The sequence below is a fragment of the Drosophila persimilis genome, unplaced genomic scaffold (genome assembly GCF_003286085.1).
Source record: "Drosophila persimilis strain 14011-0111.01,24,50 unplaced genomic scaffold, DperRS2 tig00001113-arrow-arrow-pilon, whole genome shotgun sequence".
NCBI lineage: Eukaryota > Metazoa > Arthropoda > Insecta > Diptera > Drosophilidae > Drosophila > Drosophila persimilis.
The window spans coordinates 1-8478 of record NW_020825421.1 but is presented as its reverse complement, the minus strand read 5'-3'; the positions used below and the strand labels follow the sequence as shown (position 1 = coordinate 8478).

At 45.8% G+C, this 8478-nt stretch overlaps 1 pseudogene; it reads right to left on the bottom strand.

The window, feature by feature from the left end:
- Window positions 1–4081: 4081 nt before the first annotated feature.
- Window positions 4082–6409, bottom strand: LOC6603562 (annotated as a pseudogene).
- Window positions 6410–8478: the final 2069 nt, after the last annotated feature.

Genomic DNA, 8478 nt, shown 5'->3' with positions numbered 1-8478 from the left:
ACCAGGAACGGGGATAGTCAGCAAACGGAGCTAGCAAGAGTGAAGTGAATAGTGAGCCACAAGAGTGAGACCAAGCGAAGGGAAAAGAACTTTAGAAAGCGAACGCGTTGTGTGAGGATTGAGAGGCGGACTCGAGCGTGCAGCCAAGAGCGAAAGACCCCAATCCCTTGAACCAACGGTGCCACGCTTGAAGCGCATCCCACCAGGAGTGAGGCACCCTCGGGCCGAAAAGTCGAGTGAGATCGAACGCGTCAGGCGCCTGACTGAGAGGCGGATTTGGGCCACGTGCCAAGAATCGCTAGCCCCAGTCAGTAGAGCCGGCGGTGCCACGCTTGGCGACGCCGTGGGGGGCCCAGGGAGCGACACGCTCATCGAACCACAGAGGAGAACCAAGAGGAGAACCAGCACCGCAGTCGGAATAGCGTAGGATAGACTTAAGATACCAATAAAGCATATTAGCATACCAGTACAAGACCCAACCCGTGCCTTCTTACTTGTTTGTAGCGGCGTCTGCCGGAGGAGAGCCATACTGACTTAGTATCGGGTATAACTGTAGAGTTGCGGTGTCCGCAGCAACTCACAACGTTCCCCCTCGTTTTATTTTGGAAATATACAAAACAAAACTTTATAATATATCGTCGAATTATTTATGTCGGGTCAAGCAGCTTAAATATTTTAAATTATTGCCAGTGGTGCGGCCCAAAGGAAATGCATTTTGGTTTTGTCGTTTCCAACGCCCCCACTGCAAAGATCATTTGCTACCGCATATGCGCATGCAGCGGAATTCTTTCGTCTCCTTATGTCGCAATCTCTCGGACTCGGCTTAACAGCGTCCCCGAGCAGCTCTAACGCTCTCGGGCTATCATACGCTCTCGCTCGCGTCTAAGCTTGCTGCATAGGGCCCGGCAGATTGGCCCTTCAGCCCTTGCATGGGCAGTTTTGAGCTAATCGTCGCAGCTATTAGATTAACATCCTCGCATCAATCGTTCGCCCAATCATTGCCATATGTACATACGCGATAAGTAGGTTTACATATGGAAATAAATTGTGAATTATAACACCCTCTCGACTTTCATTAACTTCAAATTGCAACAGTTATTAAAAACGCCTAATAGCTTAACATTTGGTGACCCCGACGTGATTGTGCAATAAATAATCTATCAGTGCAATCACCAACTAATATAGCATTCAAAGATCTAAACTAATTGCCATCTCAACCAGTGTCATCAACCACATAAGTTATCCATAAGTTATCTATTGCTCGTGTTACTCTTTGCGACGATGGCAGCCATGTGACTAAAACTTTAGGACTTGCGTGGGATCCGGTTTCTGATCTACTATTATTTTCGCTCTCGGCCCTTCAATCTTCTTTGAATTCCTGCTGGCGCTCTGTTTTGTCATCCATAGCGCGATTCTACGATCCTCTCGGACTAGCTGGTCCCGTAATTACTAAATCCAAAATCTTTCTCCAGCGTTTGTGCCAAGAGAAGTTGTCCTGGGATGAAAGCCTTCCAGTCGCACTGAACACCGAGTGGCAGGAAATATGCACCAGGTTTGGTCAGATTCGTCGACTTGAATTTCCTCGGCTTGTAGTCCTTCCAGACTCTACGCTGGAAATTCACGGATTTTGCGATGCCAGCAACGAGGCTTATGGTGCATGCATTTTTGTCGTGTCCAAGGGTCAGCATTCCAGCAGTCACTTACTGTGTGCCAAATCTCGTGTGGCTCCTTTGAAGACACTTACAGTACCAAAGTTGGAGCTTTGTGGAGCGGAGTTGCTGGCTAGGCTCATATCTGAGATAGCTGGAATGAATGTATTCAAGGGAAGGTGTTACTGTTGGTGTGATTCTGCCGTTGCGCTCTCTTGGATTCGGGACGAGCCGTCAAGATTTAATATTTTTGTTGCAAATAGAGTGTCAACGATTCAGGAAATGACCGAAAAAATGGAATGGCGCTATGTTCCCACAGCTTTAAACCCAGCCGACATTCTGTCTCGAGGGGCTCATCCGACTGAGCTGAATGAGTCACCTCTTTGGGCTCATGGTCCTCCATTTCTTTGCGGCTCCTCAGATGACTGGCCACCCACTGTGCTACCTGATAAGCCAGCCCTTGAACTTCGTCGGAAGGCTCTTCTGCTCAAATCGCCCTACATGGACATTATTGCTGATTCCAAGTATGCGAATTCATTTGCTTCTTTGCAACGCGTTTTCGGATACATTCACAAGTTTTGCAACCGAATTCGGCGCCCCGGTCTCACTGTCTCAGACATTGAACATGGAACCCAGGTATTGCTACGACTAGTCCAGCGTACTCATCTATGGGAGGACATGAAGTCACTGCGGGCAAGGGGAGCAGTCTCCTCATCGAGCTCAATCGCATCGTTATCGCCATTCATGGATCAGTTTGGACTTCTCAGGGTAGATGGTCGACTGAAAAGCTCTTCGTTGGAATTTGATGGCCGTCATCCAATCATCTTGCCCAGCAGCCATCCACTGACTCTTGCAATAATCTCCCATTTTCATGAGCGGAATCTGCACGCTGGTCCTCGAGCTTTGATTGGACTAATTCGTTCCCAATATTGGCCTATTGGGGGGAGGAAGACGGTAAACAAGGCAGTAAGCAAGTGCGTAAGATGCTTTCGACTGAAGCCCAGGGTATTGGAGCATATTATGGCGGATCTTCCAAAGGAGCGGCTCGATGGTTCTCATGCCTTTGAGATCACAGGCGTGGACTTCTGTGGGCCGTTTTTCTACAAACCGGAGGCACGCAACAAGGCTCCAATCAAGTGCTACATCTGCATCTTCATTTGTTCCGCTACCAAGGCTGTTCATCTGGAGCTTATAAAGGACTTATCCACAGTTGCTTTTCTACATGGACTAAGGCACTTCATATGTACTAGACGAAAGCCGCGGCAAATTTGGTCAGACAACGCAACCAATTTTGTCGGCGCTAAGAATGAGCTGATGGAATTAAAGCGCCTGGTCCTCAGCGATGACCATCAGAAGGCGCTGCTGGATTTTTGCTTGGTCGAGGCTATAGACTGGCATTTCATTCCTCCGCGCTCCCCTCATTTTGGTGGTCTATGGGAGGCTGCAGTGAAGACGGCCAAGTACCACTTCTACCGTGCGATAGGCAACTCGGTTCTTGGATTTGACGAGCTGCGGACGCGGTTGTGCCACATCACGGCAGTGATTAATTCAAGACCTTTAGTTTCAATTTCAGAGAGCCCTGCCGATCTAGACGTTCTAACTCCAGCGCATTTCTTGAATGGTGGCCCTCCTGCTTCGTTCGCTGAGCCTGACGTCACGCAGCTAAACTTCGATCGCCTGGACGGCTGGCAGCGCGTTTCGTACCTGCAGCAGCTCTTTTGGTCCCGGTGGAAGGAGGAGTACATATCGTCACTGCAGCAGCGCTCAAAGTGGCGCACTGTGAAGCCTAGTTTAGCTGTCGCCGATTTGGTTCTTGTCAAGGATGAGAATCTTCCTCCCATGAAGTGACCACTGGCGAGAGTGGTCGAGCTTTTGCCTGGACGAGATGGCGTTTCCCGAGTTGCTGTGCTGAAGACGTCATCTGGAATCACAAAGCGCGCCGTCAACAAGCTGTGCCTACTGCCAAATGCTGTTGCTGTTGAAAGTCAGGCTTCCAACGGGGGGAGTATGTCAGATCAAGCAGCTTAAATATTTTAAATTATTGCCAGTGGTGCGGTCCAAAGGAAATGCATTTTGGTGTTGTCGTTTGCACTGCAAAGATCATTTGCTACCGCATATGCGCATGCAGTGGAATTATTTCGTCTCCTTATGTCGCTATCTCTCGGACTCGGCTTAACAGCGTCCCCGAGCAGCTCTAACGCACTCGGGCTGTCTCGGACCCACAACGCTTCCTATGCTAATGCTAATTCGATTGGTGGCGTTTCGCCATCTGCCATCTGTTCTATCTAGAACCACCAGCCGATTATAAAAACAATTGTGTTGAGTAAGGTAGTCTTGAGTAGTCTGAGGTACTCAGACTAGCACAGCGTAATACTTGATACAGCCGAACATCATTGATAATTACTCTTATCAGTCTAGTGTGTGGGTAGTCGGAAGCTCACATCTTTTTTATGTGGTTTTGTAATCTACAAAATGTCTACATAAGAGTGAAAAAAAACCCATATTGATATTTACATCTATAACTATTCTGGAGTAGTCTCTGTGGCTTCTTATTTAGGCACGTCGGACTCAACCAGATTACTTCCGGCATTCAACTGGCCCTGCTGGACATCAACTGAGGATTGCTTTTGTTCGCTTGGAGCTTGGGGCTTCAAAACACTTTTCTCCCGGGATCGTAGAAGATTATCGAGTCCGCCAAAAGGAGCCTCAATGACAACGTAAAGCAGATACGAAATGAAAATAGTGATCCCAAAGTCAGACCAAAATTTCTGCATCTGAAAATCATCAATGAGGTTAGTTAAAAATAAGCAACCATCAACTACTAGAAACAAAACCTACTACAATTTGTCCGAGAAATAAGTATTAGTACGAACGCTTCTACTGTTGACTTCCTGTACGAAAAGGTGTCAGATGTACACGGAATAGGAGAGTCTCGAGAGAGGCTGCCACAATGGCGAGGATAGGAAACTGTTGGCCAGACCGCCATGGCCCTGCATGCAGGCAAAGACGATCCAACACAGGGCTAAGGGCCAGCCCACTCTGGTAAGCGTGTAGTACAGAAACTCCTTGAGGGTGGACAGGGGTGGAGCACTCTATTGGGTCGCAGGGTACAGGGCAAACATCGAGGTGAAGATCATGGCCAGACTAAGAACCCATCCAGACCATACCAAAATCCGGCTTATTTGGAACTTCTTCCTACAATTCAGGTGAAGAAAATATCCAAAAAGAAATGCAATCAGCCAAGGTGCCGAATGAGTATGTGTGGCAGAATACAGTTTCCTTCCGGCATCTCCTTCGGTTCCATTCCTGCAATTAAATGGGGTTGAAGAACTCCAACGACAAACAGAAGCATCGTGGACCTACTTGAAGAGCAATGAGTATTTGTTGACTATCATCGTGGCAAAGAGGCAGGACGATAGTAGGAGAACAAGAACCGCGATGCCAGCTGCTGCCTTTTTGCCCCACTTATACAGTGCAATCAGCAGAAGCGGAGAGATTATATAAAGCTGCATATCCACTGCCCAGTACCATGTGTGATCCAGGCACTGAAAACGATTATCGTACAAATGGTAATAAGAGTAGATCTATGACTTACAATATTGCTTGTAGCATAATTCTGCACGAAGAGCAGCGTCCAGAACCAGCCCTTTTCATAGGCGGCGGTACCATGGAATCCACCTTTAAAATAAGGTCCCCCAGAAACAATGGGCGTCAGCTTTATGTAAACTAGGATTGCTATTGCAAGTATCGGCACGATCCGTATAATACGATGAAGATACATAAGCGGCACATTCAGTTTTCCTTTGGATCTGTAAGAAAATTGGCAATAATTCTCGATGGATACAAAATATCTCAAACACTTACTTATCCATTGAGCGAAGAGCAACCGTAGCCACTAGTAGGCCACCAATAAAGAAAAAGGAATCAACCGAAAAAAATCCGTGGATAATAAAGCTGGAAAAGGATTCCGCGACCCACTAGCAAACAAAAAAACAGAGCTGAATGGTTTTTGCACATACAAGCATGAGGCCACTAAAACCGAAATCATATTGAAGGTATTTATATTTGGAGAAATTAGCGAATATATGTATTCATGGTCAAAAACAACACAGAATAGGGACATGCAGCGGATTCCATCAAGACAACTGATCACGTTCGGATTCGATTTGCTGTCGACAATGCGGAAGATGGCACGGGAACTTGACCGTGCCGAGCACATCTTCACAGTCACAGAGATACTACCTGGTAGGCAAAATACGAGTTAAATCATTCTGTAAATCATTCAGTTCTCTCCGGTCCTAACTCTGATCCTGGCACAGAAAGTAGTCGTAGAGCGTGCATAGACCCACGATAGTACCCATCAAGCCAAGAAGTACACTGCAATCCATAGTATGAGTCACAGAAATTTATTATGATAAGGTCTAACTTACACTGTGAAAATGGTCATTCCATCCCAAGGTTTCGATTCACTTGTCTGATAGCTGGCCTCGCTAAATTTTATATTTGTGCTGCTTGAGTTCAACAAATTCTGCATTAACTGCTCCAGAAACGTATCCATATGTGCAGCAGAGCAGGAAGCCGGAAAGCAAGATGCGATCTTGATCGAAATGGATACGGCGGGTACAATTAGAAAACAGTACTTTCCATGTATGCTGTGACTACTGGTGATCTCCTCGCTGATCTTGACTCATCGAAGTTACCCAGATGGTAGACATTGCCGGACAGCACTCCTGAGGGAATGGAGCCCCAAGCATCGATCACTGCTCACAAAATTCGTCAACTTCAGTTCTCATTGACTTGAATATAATTTTCATTATTTACTTACTCTTAAGTATAATTTTCCCATAATTTTCCAGTAGTGAGCGCCTGCATGAACTGAGCCATGTCCGCGAAACACAACAGATCCTCCTGACTGGGTATTCGGGGGTGGAAAAGATCCAAGTCCGGGAGCAATTCATACGGAAGTTTTCGGCAAACTTCCCAGCGGGCGGAGACTTTTTAAACGCTGGTAATCTTGCAGGACATCTCCGTCTTTCAGTTGTGCGGCACTGACAAGTACCAGTCCGCAGACAGTCCGCTTAAAACGTTCACCATGCTAATACTTTTCGATTGAAGGCATTGCACCTTTTGACTGTGATTTTATAGGAATGTTTCGAGGGAAATCTGGCGATAAAATTATCAGTGTGTCAGCTCTCGAGTCGAGTATATCAGCCAAAATGCTTAATTCAGTCAAACATCACCGATAAGGAGCAATCCGTCTAAATTCTAAGTAGTCACAAGCTCATTTATTTATAATCTTTTCCCAGGTAATCGTTTTACTTATTGATGGATTAAATTTGGTTTTAATATGAGTGAGTAAGAAAAAAACGGAGAAAACAAAAGTTTAGCTAAACATGGATGTAGACAATTTGTTCTATAATTCTGATCATTGCGTGAAAAGATGATAGCCAAGGTGCAATTATTACCATTAGTGGTGGCAGATCCTTTCCTTGTTTCAAAGTTTTTTCCAATTCTCATGACAAGTGGCAGCAAAATGGCGAGAGTTCGTGAAGAGATTCTGCCTCACCGCAACAACCAAATTTAAAACGAGGGGGAACGTTGTGAGTTGCTGCGGACACCGCAACTCTACATTTATACCCGATACTTAGTCAGTATGGCTCTCCTCCGGCAGAGGCCGCTAATATTAAACGACACGACAAAGAATGCGTGCGAGAGAGACAGAAAATCAGTCAGAGCGTGACGTCGGGCGCTGCGTAGCCACTGCAAATTGATTTCTTGCTTTTGGCTACAAAAATGATCCGATCTGATCCAGATTCAGCGATCTGATAGATATGGTCACTATCTATGATTCTGCGTTTTTAGTTTTCTCGAATGTGCAATATTGTGAATATAACAGATTTTCGTCCTTTGTGGGTGCGGAAGGGGGTGGGGAGAAATTCTGAAATATAGGTTTTATAGTGAGATCTAACAGAAGTGCGGATACCAAATTTTGTTAATCTAGCGATAATAGTCTCTGAGATTTGTGGATTTTCGTCCTTTGCGGGGGCGGAAGGGGGTGTGCCGAAATTTGGACACGAAACAGTCAAGGTCCGATATCACAGGAGTATGGATACCAAATTTGGTTGCTCTGGCTCTTATAGGTTCTAAAATCCTTGAACTCATATTTTGCAATTGGCAAAACCGACCATGAAACCTGTGTGTTTGAGAGAGACAGAGCGAGGAAAAATAAAATTGTATTCTTGATTCTGGCTATAATAATTATACGATCTGGTTGAGATTTTACATTCTAGAACATATAAACATCCTCTACGATTCTGCCTTTTTTGGTTTTATCGTATCTTTAAAAACGTGGATGCCACAGATTTTCGTTCTTTGTGGGGCGGAAGTGGGCGGCGCGAAGTTTTGAAATATTTTTGTGGCGTTGGGGGGTGGGGTGGGGAGACCTGAAAAGAAGGGAGAATCTGTTAGGAACACAACATCGAAGTGGGCCCTGAACTATCACTTGGAGCCGTTCAGAACTGGCTCTGGGAATCATTCAGTACAAATATCGAAAGTACAGGGAACATAAAGTAAATAAAAATTCAAATACAAAACAAAGCCCATGAACGAATATTTCCTCACAGGTGCTGGAATAAGATGAATCCAACTATTAATAATCCACGTTCCCCATTCACCCTTTCGCGGGGTATTTTCGGATCCATGGGATCCTTCGACTTTACCGACCAGCATCAGCAGCAGCAGCCGGAGCTGCAGGTCCCCCCCGAAGGTTCCGGCGACAAGAATGGACTCAATGCGATGCCCTTCCTAGGCCAAATCCACACTAGTCTTC